We start from the raw sequence: 15,310 nt of genomic DNA, 5'->3' as shown, positions 1-15,310 counted from the left end.
GAGAAGTAGAGAAGATCTGTAAATAATTTTACAAATCATCTATGAAATAGACAGATAGAGCATTAATTAGTCTGTTTGACAGTGAGCAACTTGTGCTCTAAAGTTGTTTTGTTGTTGTTTTTTGGGGTCAATTTAAGCTGCTTTGCATCCTGAAAGGATGTGCAAATGTTGCTAATAATAATTTTGCTCCGTGGCTTATTTCTGCAATAGTAGCTACACTGTATTTAGATAATATTTTTAGTTTAAGAGATTATCATTAACCTGTACGTTTTCATGTTACGTACAATGCCATGTGATCATGTTGTGACAATCTTTTCTTCCAAGTGCTTTTCAACTTTGTCTTACGTGTCACACTGCACGATAATAAAAATGATGCCAAATTGAACCCCAATTACGACAGATGTGAAAGCTATTTTTATGAATACCTTTTTGACACGACAGTAGGGAATGATGTCCAAAGTTTGAACTCCTGATTTTGCTTTGCAACGTGCTAAACGTGAATCATATGGCAATAAGATAGTACAGTAACTGTTTAGGTGAAAATTTTCTCCAACTTCTTCCAAAGAGTCCGTGTACATCAGAGTGACACACTCTAGTTGAAATAGATCTTTACTCTAAAAGCCATGATTAGAAAAGGAATGCGCTATATCCAGGTACACGTAGGGACAAATTTGGCGCCACACTATTGCGTATGTTGTTTGCGTCCATAAAATTTCAACGCCAACCTCTTTGTGTGATGCTGATGTTTGGTGGCCATGTGCAATTTTATTTGTAGATTATCCTCAGAATGCCATCGGAATTGATACCGTATAGAAAACGATCATCGTCACTTGGATTTGAAGGTAAACTGGATGGAATTGAGAACCACAACTATGAAAATGATAATAATGATAAGGGAATTAAGTTCATGCGTGTGTACCACATGCTTCTTAATGCGTCATACTACATTTTTGGGGTTGTGATATCATCATTTTATATGCTGACAAGATGGAAAGTCTTGTCAGGGCGCTGTGGCATGTGGGGGCGCTGTGGCATAGTGGATAAGACTCTCGACTCCCGATCAGAGGACCCGAGTTCGAATCCAGCCCAGTGCTGACGTCCTTGGACAAGATGTGTTGCCCACCATGTCCCTCTCTACCCAGGTGTATAAATGGGTACCTGGCAACGCTAGGGTAATAATAATGGCAGGGCCCTCTGGTAGAGCAGTGGCAACACTGAAGAGGCTACCCTGGGTAAATCAGACCTTATTATTATTATCATTATTATTATTATTATTATAAAGTCCCAATTTTTTAAGGTGCGTCCGTCAGCAAACAATTTTGTTTTGAATTTTGCCGTATGAGGGTACTGCAATTTTCTCCATGCATGATACCATGATGGGATATTTTAGTTATGGGGTGGGGCGGATTTGCAATCAGAAGATGTCATTTCTGCAAAGCGGTTAGATAACAACAGCAAAGATCAAACAGAAACCTCAGGTGCTAGTATGTGTATTCCGTTTGTATTATGACACTTGTTATTCTAACTGAAGTCCAAATGTCATGTTAGCCGAATACTGTAGTACATGGACAAGGATAGCATTTTTGTGGCGTGTGGTTTTTGGATATGTACATTCATTGACGTTGGTGTATTTTCAAATAATGATACTACCGGAGGATTATACCGTGTCTTGCGTGAAGTAAAATGAGAAATTCATTGATTATGACACACTATGTGGTATTATGACGGTCTTGAGGAGACAATATTATAGAAGATATTGTTTTATTGCATGTGTATGCCAATATAGTGAATGTGAAGAAATTAAACAAAGATATGCTATAAAAATATCCCCATCATGTGGTCTGCTGATGAATTCTTTCAGGAAAACAGTGTATGAGTGATACAGCAACCATGAAGATATGTAGCCTAGTGGTGAATCTACCATGATACATATACATTAGTTTGTCTGAGATGTCCAGCTAAGTTTGTCTACCTTTGTCAGTACTGAGAAGACTACATGGAAAAGAGAAAATATTTGTAAAACATGGAAATGAGTTCGCACATTGAATATCGATACTCAACATACACATACGTAATGAATTGACATACATATACACACATACATGCACAAACACACACACACATATATATATATGTATATATATATATATATATATATATATATATGATATTATATCATATATCATATTATATTATGTTATAATGTATTATATTAAATTTTATCATATTATATTATATTACATCGTAATATATTATATTATATCATATTATATTATATACAGGGCTCAACATCAGTGGTGACCTGGGCCCTGTTTCATAAAAAGTTGATATGATAGCAACTCTTGCTGGAATGGTAATTGTCATGACAACGACAAGAATCCAGCTTCCTGATTGGCTGTTGCTATCGAAAGTTGCCATTCCAGTAGGAGTTGCCATCCTAACATCTTTTGTGAAATGGGGCGCTGGTGGATCAGGGCCACTAAAAACTGATGTCTGGCCATGAAATTTCCAAACGGCTATCTTTCGGTAGTCCAGGATTGTTACGTTTCTGTTTATTTTGGGCTGCTACGTTTCTTTTTCAGGCCATCAATAATTCAGATTTAAAGATTTCAGTGGCCCGAACAGCCACCAGACAAAAAAGTTAGTGTCTATGAGTCCTGATATGTGTGTATGTGTTTGTGTGTATGTATGTATGTATATATATATATATATATATATATATATATATACATGTGTAATATAATATATATAATTATAAGAAGAATGAGTCTCAAATTCGCCATCTGTAGATCCAACAAGAAGGTTTTAATTCACAAAATTTTCAACCCGCCTCGGGCCTTCGTCAGTGTAGTGTATACTAGGACAATGATGTATATCAATGATGTCAGTGTATACACTACACTGACGAAGGCCCGAGGCGGGTCGCGCACCGTCATACGATGGCGTGCCTTGGAAATAAATTAAAAAAAAAAAACATTATTATACAGATATTGCAATATAACACTTAAAAATCCCCGCTGGAATTATATTTTCCAAAAAATGTTGTCTTGATGGTAGATATAACTCTTAAGGGACTGTCAGTTAGTGCTGTATTACAACAAATGACAAGGCATTTTTTAAAAATGTAAAATAGTCTACAGAAATTATTCTGCAGAATAATATTTTGAACAACATGGGTCTCCAATGTGATTTTGTTTCATTTGTCAGCAGCCAGTCATATTGTTGCATTAAATCACCTGATGTGACGTCACTGTTCGCAGCTTAACAATTTCGATCCTTCAAATTCATAAGATTATTTTTTTTTTCCGTCGAGTTGTTTTTATTACAACTGATTAACAAATTGCCCTACATCGACGTAAATGAAAAAAAGAAATAAGATTGATTAATTTGAATATAAATTATGCAGTATCCGCTGCAAAGGATTAGAACCAGCACTGGCTGGCGGGTGGAAGCTCGGTTTACGTGGTCTAGTGGAAAGGACGCCTGTCCGGAAATCACGAGGTCGTAGGTTCGAATCCTACCTGGATTGGAACCAGCACTGGCTGACGGGTGGAAGCTCGGTGTTCTAGTGGAAAGGACGCCTGTCCGGAAATCACGAGGTCGTAGGTTCGAATCCTACCTGGATTAGAACCAGCACTGGCTGTCGGGTGGAAGCTCGGTGGTCTAGTGGATAAAACGCCTGTTCGGAGATCAGGAGGTCGTAGATTTGAATCCTGCCCGAGTATGTATATGCCCAGATTTTTTTTTTTTTTTCATGGCTACTCCTAAAACACTGATCAATTCAGTGCTTATTTACGTTGATGTGGGCAATTTGTTGATCAGTTGCAAGGAACTTTATTCCACTCTGAATCAGTACATTTGTATACACTACACAGTTCCGACTTTTGTCCTTTTGTTGAATAAATGACCTGCAATATCTTCTTCAACACATGATTAGTTCCGACAAATATGTCATATACACTTGTACTGGTAATTATATAATTACAGTGACAGGTAATATAGGTTTTTGCGGTCTATTTCGTGTGTTCGTCAGTCAAATTTATACTTGTATTGTCAAAAATAGACCCTTTCTGTAATTTATCACAATATGGATGTCTCTTTTCCAACAGACTATGGTAACGGAGCATTTCATTAACCTACTCCTTCCCCTGAAATTCCATGGGCAGGAATTCAAGAACAAAGCATGCATAAAATCTGAGTACATTACAGAACCGGATTGAATGAATTTCTCCACACGGGCGAACGTGAATGCTCAAAAACACACTCCCTCACATTCCGCTGAAATTGATTGTTCTGGACGGGCTTTCTAATTTGAATGATCAAGATTCTAAATTGTTCGACCGAAGTGCGGAATTGAACGATCGAAAAGCGAAGTTTAGTGACCATCTTCAAGACACCTTCCCCCCCACCCCCCCGAATTTGAATGACCCGATCAGCAAACTGAATGACAAAAGTACGAAAATGACTGTAAAATCGTACTTCATATGGACATATTCACGCCCACGCTTTTATGACTGGAATAAACGAAGGTATCACCTCCTTGAACAGGTAAGCCTTACATAAATTTTACACAGTAGATGGTAGACCACCAATATGAAAAGAGTCTTTGGTTGGTAGGGACGTATAGCAAACAAAGAGGAGATAAAAAGGATAGAGAGAAAGGGGGTGGGTGGACTAAGAGAATTGATAGCGACATTGATATTGCTATTGATTTTGTTTCTCGTAAAAACAAAAACAAGCAACTTTTAACGACAGCTAGCAAGCCATTGCAACCACATTGCATTTTTGACCTCCACCACAAACGAGTTCGTGCATTTCGCGTTGAATCATTCATAGAGGCCTTTATGGCGAGATCTATAGTATCATTATTTGGCCCTACAATGAAATCGAAGTATGGATCGCCAAATGATTGTGACATTCATCTTGCTGACGACATGTTTCTCTCTAAACGGTCTTATATCAAAGCAGGTCTTATAAACTTTATTTCGTTATCTGGTGGGCGCGTGTCAGATTTTGTAGTCGCAGAACACGAACTTAATATCTACCCCAGACAAAGACTCGTAGATCGTGAAAGAGGTTGCGTTGACAAAATGCCCAGCCTATGCTCCCTGCGTTTCAGTCATCATGCGCTGTTGACTGTTTTGTTACTCGTGGGTGTTTATTGCAAGGTTGAGAGATCAGTTCCCGGTAAGTACTTCTGTTGCCCCCTTTTTATACTTTTTTTATCATTATAGTTCCGTATACTTTCTAAAGAACCAAGTTCTCAAAATGGCGATGTAGGGCTCATGTTAGTTCGAGGTGTATTCTAGTATTCTCGTATTAGATGCGGAGTAATCACTTGGTCTCGAACGCCTGCCATCAGTAGGGCAGCGGAATTTGTTTCTTTTGTTTCTTTTTTTAAATTATTTTGAAGCGGGGGAAGGGGAACTCTCGGGGGGGTCATGAGTGTTGTGATGATTTTTTTTTTTTTTTTTTTGGGGGGGGGGGGCGATTTTTTTTTTTCCTGTCCTTTTCTGTCCTTGTCAAATCTCTCACCTTTCGCTGTTTAAACCCATCTAATGTCTCTCGCTCTTCATTCTTTGAGGTTTGCGCGAAAATCCTAACTATCCTGAAAATTCTTCATGGCTGGTTCGTGAGATGGGCCGTCGGCACCCTCCAATCTTCCCTGAGTCACGTCATAAATAAATTAAAAAAAAAACCCGCACCTTTACACTTTCTTGCTGGTAAGATAGATAGCCAGTTGTTTGAGCACGTTACTTTTTATTTCCTGCTTCATTATTTATTTTCCTCATTTTTTTCATGTCACTTTGTGTCATCACCTCGTTGATTGTGACTGTCACCTGTGATTTCCTCTAATGGCGAAAAAAGAGCACAACCTAATTGTCGATCCCAATGTTTGCAAATAAACAGTATGAGCAAACCAGAGTGTGTCCTACTACAATTTCCCACCCGCTTACGAGATTAACATCCTTTCTTCCATTCATTTGCCGTCCCATATACAGCCTCAGTATCGAGCGGGTGCCAAAATGGATGGTTGCTGCTCGGGAATCGCTGCTTCCATGTTGTGCCGACGAGGATGCAGCAAGCCGAAGCTCGGACGCGTTGCGTCCAAATGGGCGCGGCGTTGCTTCAAATCACATCACGGTCAGAGAATGATTTTGTTGTGGAGCTTTTGAATGCCGCCAATATAGAGGGAGAAAAGAAAGCTTGGCTCGATTGTTACCGAGCTGCCAGATATAGCATGCTGTGGGTGTGCGGTGAAGATCGACACCAGCAACAGTATTTCAGTAAGTGAAAAGTAGGTCTGTCTGCAAAATTATCAGAGTTAAATTTACTTCTTTGCAAATCCTTGGGGAACGTAACTTTTGACCTACACACACACACACACACATACACACACACACACACACACACACGCACACACACACAAAGATGATCGTGGATTTTTGACCACATGTTGGACGCATGCTGCCTTTAGATCTTTGCGTGTTGCTATATACGAATATTCTTAATAGTATTGTTCCATGTGGAAGCTGATTGGGTAACGGAAAAGTGTCCATATGGTCATCGTCATACTTTGTACGTAGAGTTTTTGTTTTTTGGTTAGCTTAATAAAAGGTTAGTCAAACACCTCTCGATTATATATACATGTAATATGAAGCATTGAGTGACACAGTGAGTGACATAAACCTATAGACCGAGAGTTGTCGGAAGTTGCCAATCGGTCTGTTGATCTCGCTTGACTTGGACTTGAAACTGGAATGTCCCAAACTTTTGGTCAAAGTGCAGTCAACAGCAATAACCCACCTCAACAATTGCAATTAGAAGAATGAGATGAGAGAATATTAAAAAAAAAAAGAATGAGAGGAAAGAATAGAAAGAATATCTGCGATTCGATTCACATTAATCACAAACTATATAGCGATCGCTTTCTTATCATCGGGTGTGGACTACGGAGAGTTGCAAACCTACCTAAGTCATCTGAAGGAGGTATTTGAAAACGATAATCACAGATTTGCAACACCATCAATCGAGGAACAAGAGAGTGACACTCCGGAGCACGTCATTCACACGGTTTAGTGAACGAAGATACATAGGTACCGTGTTATAACGAGGTTCCCTGAACAGGAGATTTCCCGATAATCATCATAATTATAGGCAATTCCTTCTTACGAGCAACGATGCAATCTTAACATGTGAATTTACCAGTTCGTGGGTGACCGTGAGATAATATATATTCATAAACATGTTACAGAACATACGCATGTGCATGACCTTCATATTTACCAAACACAACATAGAGACGTGCAAAGCTGAAATAGATAATTGTTGAGACGATTCTGCACTTTACATTTGATCGAATTAATGTAATGGAAATTTGAAATGTTGCAATTTCAACTCCACGATTCTTTGTCAATGCTTTATAGTCTAATGATATAACTCAAGAATAAAAGTAAACCTTTATCTGTGGTTCTGTACAATTCGCAGGCGGGATTTAAAAAAAATGAGGGTGATTCCTGATGAAAATGATGGTAATGCATATACCACTTTGATTCAATTCAATTTGGTCATCTTAATAACTCTGTGAACATGAAGTAAAGTAAAAGTAATGGGCAAATCGACATACACACGTTCTATACTTACAATGAAATCAAACGCTGAATAACAAGTATTTTTTGCGTTAAAAAAACTAAAACCTCGTTACTCTTCAGAGGCTAAGTTCTGATTCTGTTTGTCTTTAATCTGAACAGCAGTAATTTGTCTCTTTCCACTCGATTTCTAAAGATTGGGGTCCCTTTCATCAAGATAATGCCGGTGGAAATGAAGACTGCATTGAAGTTTTCTCTGAGGGAATTTTCAATGACCTGAGATGCAATGAACAAAAACTTCCTCTCTGTATGAAACCTGGTGAGTCGGACACAAACACAAAAGGGGAGAGAGAGAGAGACAGAGAGAGAGAGAGTGAGAGAGAGAGAGAGAGAGAGAGAGAGAGCTCTGTGGTGGTATCGATTTATCGATCGAAATGCAATTCATATGTCTGGTATGTAGGGCTATCAAGATACACATTTCATTGTAATGTCACGTGTAGCAATTGTGTTTGTTAATCAACTCACTTCTTTTTTTTTTTTCTAAAATCATACCTTTGTCTACCACGTTCCATCCGAAGTTTCAGGCACTTAAAACATGTATCATTCCTGCAATTAAAGACAATGTGGGTTCATTGTCCAATGAAGTCATGCTTCGTTTTTTTTTTTTTTTTAAGGCAATGTCTCACACTATCTTTTAAACTGCCCATTCAAAGATATTAAACACGAAGAATATTTCATGAAATTGCAAAAAGAGATTAAGCAAGACCCAGTTATTACAATTCCCGACCTCATGGAAAAGATTAAAGCAACTTAAAGCGAGAAGAATTCTTTCTATTTCGAAAACCTTACAGCGAAACTCGCCGATCATGCCTGATATTTTGTGACATCACTGAATGGATTCAGCAAGCAAAAATGGACTATGTCCTGGAGACAATGCACAGATAAAAAGGAATAACTATTTTCCTAAGTGAGCGTTGTGATGATATTTAAGCGGGATAAATGCCATACCAATGCCAAGTGAATTTAACGCTTTTCCGTGTCATTTGATCTTCTTTAAAAACATCAACAGTAACGACAATCTATCAAATAAAAAGGTAAAATTCCATGTCTCTCAGGCACGTGCCCGCCCCGAACATTTTGGCTAAAGTCATAGTCAGCATTCGCTTGTTAGGTGGGCTTTTCAAACTCGAAAATGTGATGGCCCTTACCTTCTACTGTTCTAAAAACTTAGTATGCCTTTCCAGTGATGGTTTCTAAGCTGGGCACTGGTATAGTAGCGTTCTGTGCCACCTTTTCTTTGGGAGAATATCACAATTAGCCTAATTCGAAGTAATTTAACCTCTTCTTCAGTAGCAAGGAATGCACTTATATTTGTTTTAGCTATGACGCGTCGTCTGCTGCTGTTAGATTGGGTCATTTTACGTCGTAGTAAAAACCTCGCCGAATTTCCCAGAATTCACCCGAAGTGCTTTCATTACCGAAGACATCATACTAACGTGGTTATTTCTCTTTGCTCTTGTTGCATTCCCCGTTGTGAAATGAGCAAAAGTCTTACATTTTTGTCATTTTCAAGATTCTGGCATAAGCACAGTATATAATTTGTACAAAGTTGTAATTTTCTTCGAATTTCCACATTAAGCTCCGCCCATCGCCTTCCCACATATGTATATGCATGCATGTCCAAATTTTAGAACGGGCAGCGCCGACCGTCCACCGTAAGACACGTAAAAAGTTCAAGAAACCTACATGACTGTATATGCCTGCGTATTTCAAACGGAATCGTTAAACGGCGCAGTTGGACATCAGCGCCTTACCATTCAGTATAAGATGGCTTTAAATCTTCTTAGTAAAATGTGAGAAGATGGAACTTTAATTTGGCTGTTCTAAGATCTTCAGTCTACATCTGATGCGCTATCATTAGACCTACAAGTAAGACTCTTTCAATCGTGATAAGTATACTTCCAGTTAGAAATTGCGCAGGACTACAAAAAATGTATAATTTCATGTGGATCTGAAATGCTGTATCAAGTTCGATGATGTAGCATGAAAAGGCATTTGTACAGCATAACTGACAAAAGTCACCACATTCTTTTCACCAGCTGGGTCCTTGGAAACGGCAGCGTCTCTTCAGGCGCATGAGCCGAGCGAATCGAGAGACCTGTTTAGGTGACCACGTGATCGGGGTCGTCCAATCATCGTCTTGGATGGGTTGCGCAAGCGCGTGTCTCGCCACAAACCAGTGCATTTCTGGACAACTATCGGAAGGAATATGTCAGCTGCACAACGCCACTGAGAGTACATCCTCATCGACCATACGTAGTGGCTGTGAATACATTGAAGCTGTACCTGACTTTTAATTTGCCTCACAAAGTCGATTTAATTGATTGGACGCAATTGAAAGGACGAATTGAAAGGGCGCAAAAATGTCGCAAAATGAGAATGGAAAACACTTCCGTGACGTTCTTTTCTGTTTTTAGAAATGCATGCTCTTTCCAGGGACCCTCTCTTCAAATGCAATTTTGAATATAAATTAATACATGTAGTTCATTATCAATCTAACCGTCACTTTGAAATCTTTTTATTTGTGTCGCCCCATGATGTGGCATTTTTTCTGCGTTGAAGTTCGTTTAGAGTGCTTGAATCACACCAGTCCTTCAACTACAGTATCACTAGCATCATCACCATTATCAATGCCAACTACAGTATTTTTTTATGTATAGGTTCCTACACTTTGAAAAATAATAATGGATTGCACTTAATTTCTCTCTTGAAGAAAAGTCTTTCTTTAATAAAGGTAAACAATCAGTATATTGTACCTTCTCGCCAAACTAGTTTAGCGATAATGTACATGTATTCAATAGTAGGGCGCTAAATTATGTCATAAAATAATATCATGTGATTTTTATACAAAGACATGATGGAGAGCTTTGAGGCGATTGTTGCACGTCTTTCTACGAGGAACTTAGTTATTGCCTCATTAATTATTCGTGCATAGGATGTGTTGTGCCTGATATTTCTTTCATGAAACTGTGGAAATTTAGCCTTCCATTATGTACATGTTTTTAAGGTCAAAGTTTTTCAGTCGATTTTCACTGCATTCAGTCTGACTTCACGAGCACCTGTGCAGTCGGGTTCCCCTTTGCGTGGCATGACGAAGCGAATTGCCGACGGACCTTGATACTATTAACGGGAACGTGAATAAGAAATAATGACAGGTACATCAACTCCAGCAGTCCACATGTAAAATGCTGCGCCAATTTCGCCAATGTCAAACATTGTAAATCTTGAAGACGCCACTATTGGTATTATTATGAACATGTATACACAACCGTTAGGTCTACCATGAAAGCAAATTTGCAATTAATTAGCTGTGATATACAGTCTTATACAACTCCTGAACCTTGATCTGTAAATTTATGTTTTCTCTCTATTTCAGAAACTGTCAATGTCGATATTTTATGACAATCAGACAGTCTATTCTGATTCTTTTTTAATCAGCAAAAATACATCCTAGAGTGGCGTTTCACTATCAAAATGCTGCCTGTAAGATCTAAGTGATCAAATCATATACGATCTTAGAAAAAAAAAGTGGAATGCACTTTAATGTTCAATTTGGGATTAAGATAAGTTGTCTTGCTGTTGTATGGAAGAGGAAAGCCTGCTTCCAAGAAGACTATCTATTGCACCTCGCCCCTCTGCACGTTACCTTTATTTACTTTTCTTACACCTCCCTGGTTATAACGAGATTCCGGTTATAACGAGGACAATTTTGGTGCATCATGATAAAGAAAAACATAAGCAATTTGATCGGATATAACGAGGATTCATTCCTTGACTACATTGCCGCTTTCAAACACGCGACAAACGAAACATTGAAAACCGAATTCACGCTATCCACGTCTTTTTTCATATTGCAGAGAACCGTTCCTTCCATGTCTTCTTCTAAACCACGCGATAAGACACAGTAATGCCTTCCGATGTTCCTACTAAATTATTGAACATAATCATTCCATTTTCTTTTTCGCTAGATATGCGTGCGTGATATTAGGTCAGACCACAGCGCAACGAGAAAAAAAAAAGATAACGCAGCCATAAACTTTTCATGTAGCGACACTTGTGGCCAAAGATGGACAATTGGATTGCGTGTGCAACTAATCATTACATCCTTTCCATTTTTAGTTCTGACTTCCAGTTCTTTTGTGGACGATTAAAGCCGAAATAATTAATAAAATCGTCGCGATCTCGCCGGGTGACAGTAGCGTGAAAATAAAATAGCGTGAAAACAAATATTCACGCATGTTAACCTACTTAATCGGTGTTCAGAAAAAGAAAAAAAAACGCATTTATTAGTTTGAACAGATATGGTTTTGTTCATTATTTAACAAATGATAATTCAAATATGAGTGTGTATGATTAAAGCCGAAATGATTAATGAAATCATCGCGATCTCGCCGGGTGACAGCAGCGTAAAAATAGTTGAATAACGCTTGTTTACCTACTTAATCGGTGTTCAGAAAAAACAAACAAACAAACAAACGCATTTAACAGTTCAAGAACGGATGTACAAAACGCGAAGAGATTTTCAGAAGAACATAAAGAACGCATTTTTGATCCCTTCGGGCGCAACGATATATATATTGTATAAAATTACAGCCGAAATTATTCATAAAATCATCGAATTCCCGCTGGGCACCAACAGCGTAAGATACCTCGCAAGTTAACGGTAAACAACGCATGTATGTTATTCTGAAATCATCGCGATCTCGCCAGGTGACAGTAGCGTAAAATAGTTGAATAACGCATTTTAGCCCAAAACAGAAAATGAAACCAACGCATAAATTATTAGTTTGAATAGATCTGCGTTTGTTCATTATCACAATTTTAACACTGCATTTCACAATGAAGATTTTTCTTTCTTTCAGAATGGTCTACCATGTACAGATTTGCGTAAAAAGGATCACAACCTTCCAAATTCAATCTTGTCCCTATTTTTCAAGAACGGATGTACAAAACGCGAAGAGATTTTCGGAAGAAAATAATGAACGCATTTTTAATTCCTTCGGGCGCGACGATCATACATTGTATAAGATTACAGCCGAATCATGAAATCATCGCACTCCTGCTGGGCACCAACAGCGTAAAATACCTCGCAAGTTACGGTAAACCACGCATGCATGTTACTCTATTTGCGCTGGTGTTTAGAAAAACTTAAACGCATTTTATACAATCTCATTTTGTTCATTATCGTTTTACACTGTATTTCACAAACGAAAAAAAAAAAAATCATTCTTTCAAAATGGTTCAACACAAGAGGAAGAGATAGGTGTAGAAAGAATCACGAAAATAATACAGGCCTATACTTCTCAAGAACATAATGTGCAAGTATTATGCGGAAAGATTTTCGGAATAAAAATAAAGAATTAACTCATTTCAACTCCTACTTTTTCGTCTAATTCATAAATAATTTCCCTTTATTCTCTCAATAATAATGATCCATAATATGTGTAAAAACAACGCAAAGGATGTTCTTAAGTTTCATTGATGGGTATATGACGTTGTGGTTATTTATGTTTGTCTTTGTTTTTTGATGCGTACGGTTATAACGAGGTACCGGTTATAACGAGGTAATATCGCCGGTCCCACGGACCTCGTTATAATGGGGTTTCACTGTAGTCATTGCCTACATGGACCTTGGATTCAATGCAAACATGTTTTCTGACTTCAGAGTTGGAAAACACAGATCATCATTATAAGCACTACTATAATCAGAGAGACTAAAACGTTGGTCGACTTGCCGATCGCTCAATTGCGTATGAAGCTCAAACTTACAAACACGCGCTTGCAAGCACATGAGACATGACACACACTATCACTCCAGTAAAACGTTAGCTTTACTGCATATATTATGGGAAACAAACGTCATGCCACAAAACAAGCGGAAACAAGAAATAAACAGAGAAACTCATCAATACCATGTACATTATTACATGTAACAGAGCATAACTGCATTTAATGCAAGGCAGATGCACACAGAGTGGCAGCATGTATTTTCACACACATTACCAACAGACAATAGCAAATATGAACAAGCGATTGACTGCTCTCAAGTCAATTCACATGGAGACATTTCTTGTTTAAATGAAACCTTCTGAAAGAACATCTTTAAAAATCCACTTTTAAGACTGATCAAACACAGCAGGCCTATACTTTCAAAGCTCCCGAAGCAATGTGTTAACTACGTCTCTCAGTCAACAGACAGAATCCATTCAGGAAAAAAAGAAAATTGTATATTTCACCTGACAGATGGGTGTTCCCGTCGTGGCTTCAGTTACCGAAGTTATCAGTTTTCAGAAATGTTTATCAAACAGAAAATATATTTCATATCATGATATATTTTACACATATTTCATGGTATTGTTTGGTTGTACTTCGAGATTAAGGATTATAGGCAGTTTTTTCCCTGAGCACGTTATACAACTTTACACGAGCCATTAAGCGCCAACTTGACATAGAAAAATATATTTAGGCCTATTATATAAGACAAGAAAAAACTTCATTTTAACTTTACCACTTTTTACATAATGGTACGTTGTGTAAAATCATAAAAAACACATAATATCATAACATTGATCTTAGGTAATTAATTTTGGCCACTGAATTGGAGTGTCTGAATGTTTTTTTTATTTCCTTGTCTGCATTCCAAGATATGCGATGAATTGCTGTTTGATTTATAAAATGCGAAAGACGATAGTTCATACGTCCATTGCAAAAAGCGTATGACATCCCTAACTATCAAAATGAGCTGACATTAAATTTCTTCTCTCATTTCTAATGCCTTGTCGCGTTGTACTCGGGCAGGTCTAACACATTTCAGAGATGAATTTGAGTCTTTACCAGGAGTCACTCAGCTTCGAGAAAAAAAAAAAAGAACCATAAAATGATTTGGCGTTTTCTGAAGAAAAAAATTGGAGTTTTCATCTTGCAAATGTAGCCCCCACCCCCTTCCGTACGCATGTTTGTCTGAAATTGATTCAAAGCCAGTGACACATCAGTCCTTGCGAGAAATCTACGCCAAGGTCCGAAGGATAACTACTGGATCATTCTGAGGTCAACCAGGCAGAAATGGAAATATTTACCTGTAAGGAGTTTGGCATGACTGTGACAAGATGCTGTCATGTCACATCCTTTCCCTGGCTTGGAGCAGAAATGTGATTACTGGCGAAGAAATCTGCAGAAATGTGATTACTGGCGAAAAAATTCTGTGTAGAAGTTTTGAAGCCCTCACCTAGTTGCAATGTTGCAGATTTCTTCGCCAGTAATCTGCAACATTGCAACTGATTAACAAATTTCCCTATATATCCGACGTAGAACCAGCACTAGCTGTCAGCCAGAAGCTCGGTGGTCTAGTGGATAAGACGCCTGTCCAGAGATCAGGGGGTCGTAGGTTCGAATCCTACCTGAGTATGTATGCCCATGGTTTCTTTAGTCATGGCTATATACAACTAAAACACTGGTCAATCCAGTGCCTATTTACGTCGATGTAGGGCAATTTGTTAATCAGTTGCAATAAAAACAAGGAAAAGTAGAAATTACGCGGTGCGTAATATATGTTCCCGCCGGAAGTAGCATTTAGTAGCAAAATGTACAACATAGGTCAAAAATCAAGGTCAAAGGACAAAGAAGTCAAAGGTCAAAATTCTGTGTAGAAGTTTTGAAGCCCT

General features: G+C 38.2%; 1 non-coding gene across 1 annotated transcript; it reads left to right on the top strand.

Moving 5' to 3' along the window:
* The first annotated feature begins 14,981 nt into the window (after nucleotides 1–14,981).
* On the top strand, nucleotides 14,982–15,054 carry Trnas-aga (transfer RNA serine (anticodon AGA)). The gene has a single exon. It is a non-coding gene; the product is annotated as a tRNA-Ser (tRNA).
* The last annotated feature ends 256 nt before the right edge of the window (nucleotides 15,055–15,310 follow it).

The sequence above is a fragment of the Diadema antillarum genome, unplaced genomic scaffold (assembly GCF_040938485.1).
Source record: "Diadema antillarum isolate AM-2024a unplaced genomic scaffold, OU_Dant_1.0 seq00001312_RagTag, whole genome shotgun sequence".
Taxonomy (NCBI): domain Eukaryota; kingdom Metazoa; phylum Echinodermata; class Echinoidea; order Diadematoida; family Diadematidae; genus Diadema; species Diadema antillarum.
The sequence above is the reverse complement of the archived record's forward strand: the minus strand, read 5'-3'. Positions and strand labels throughout refer to the sequence as shown.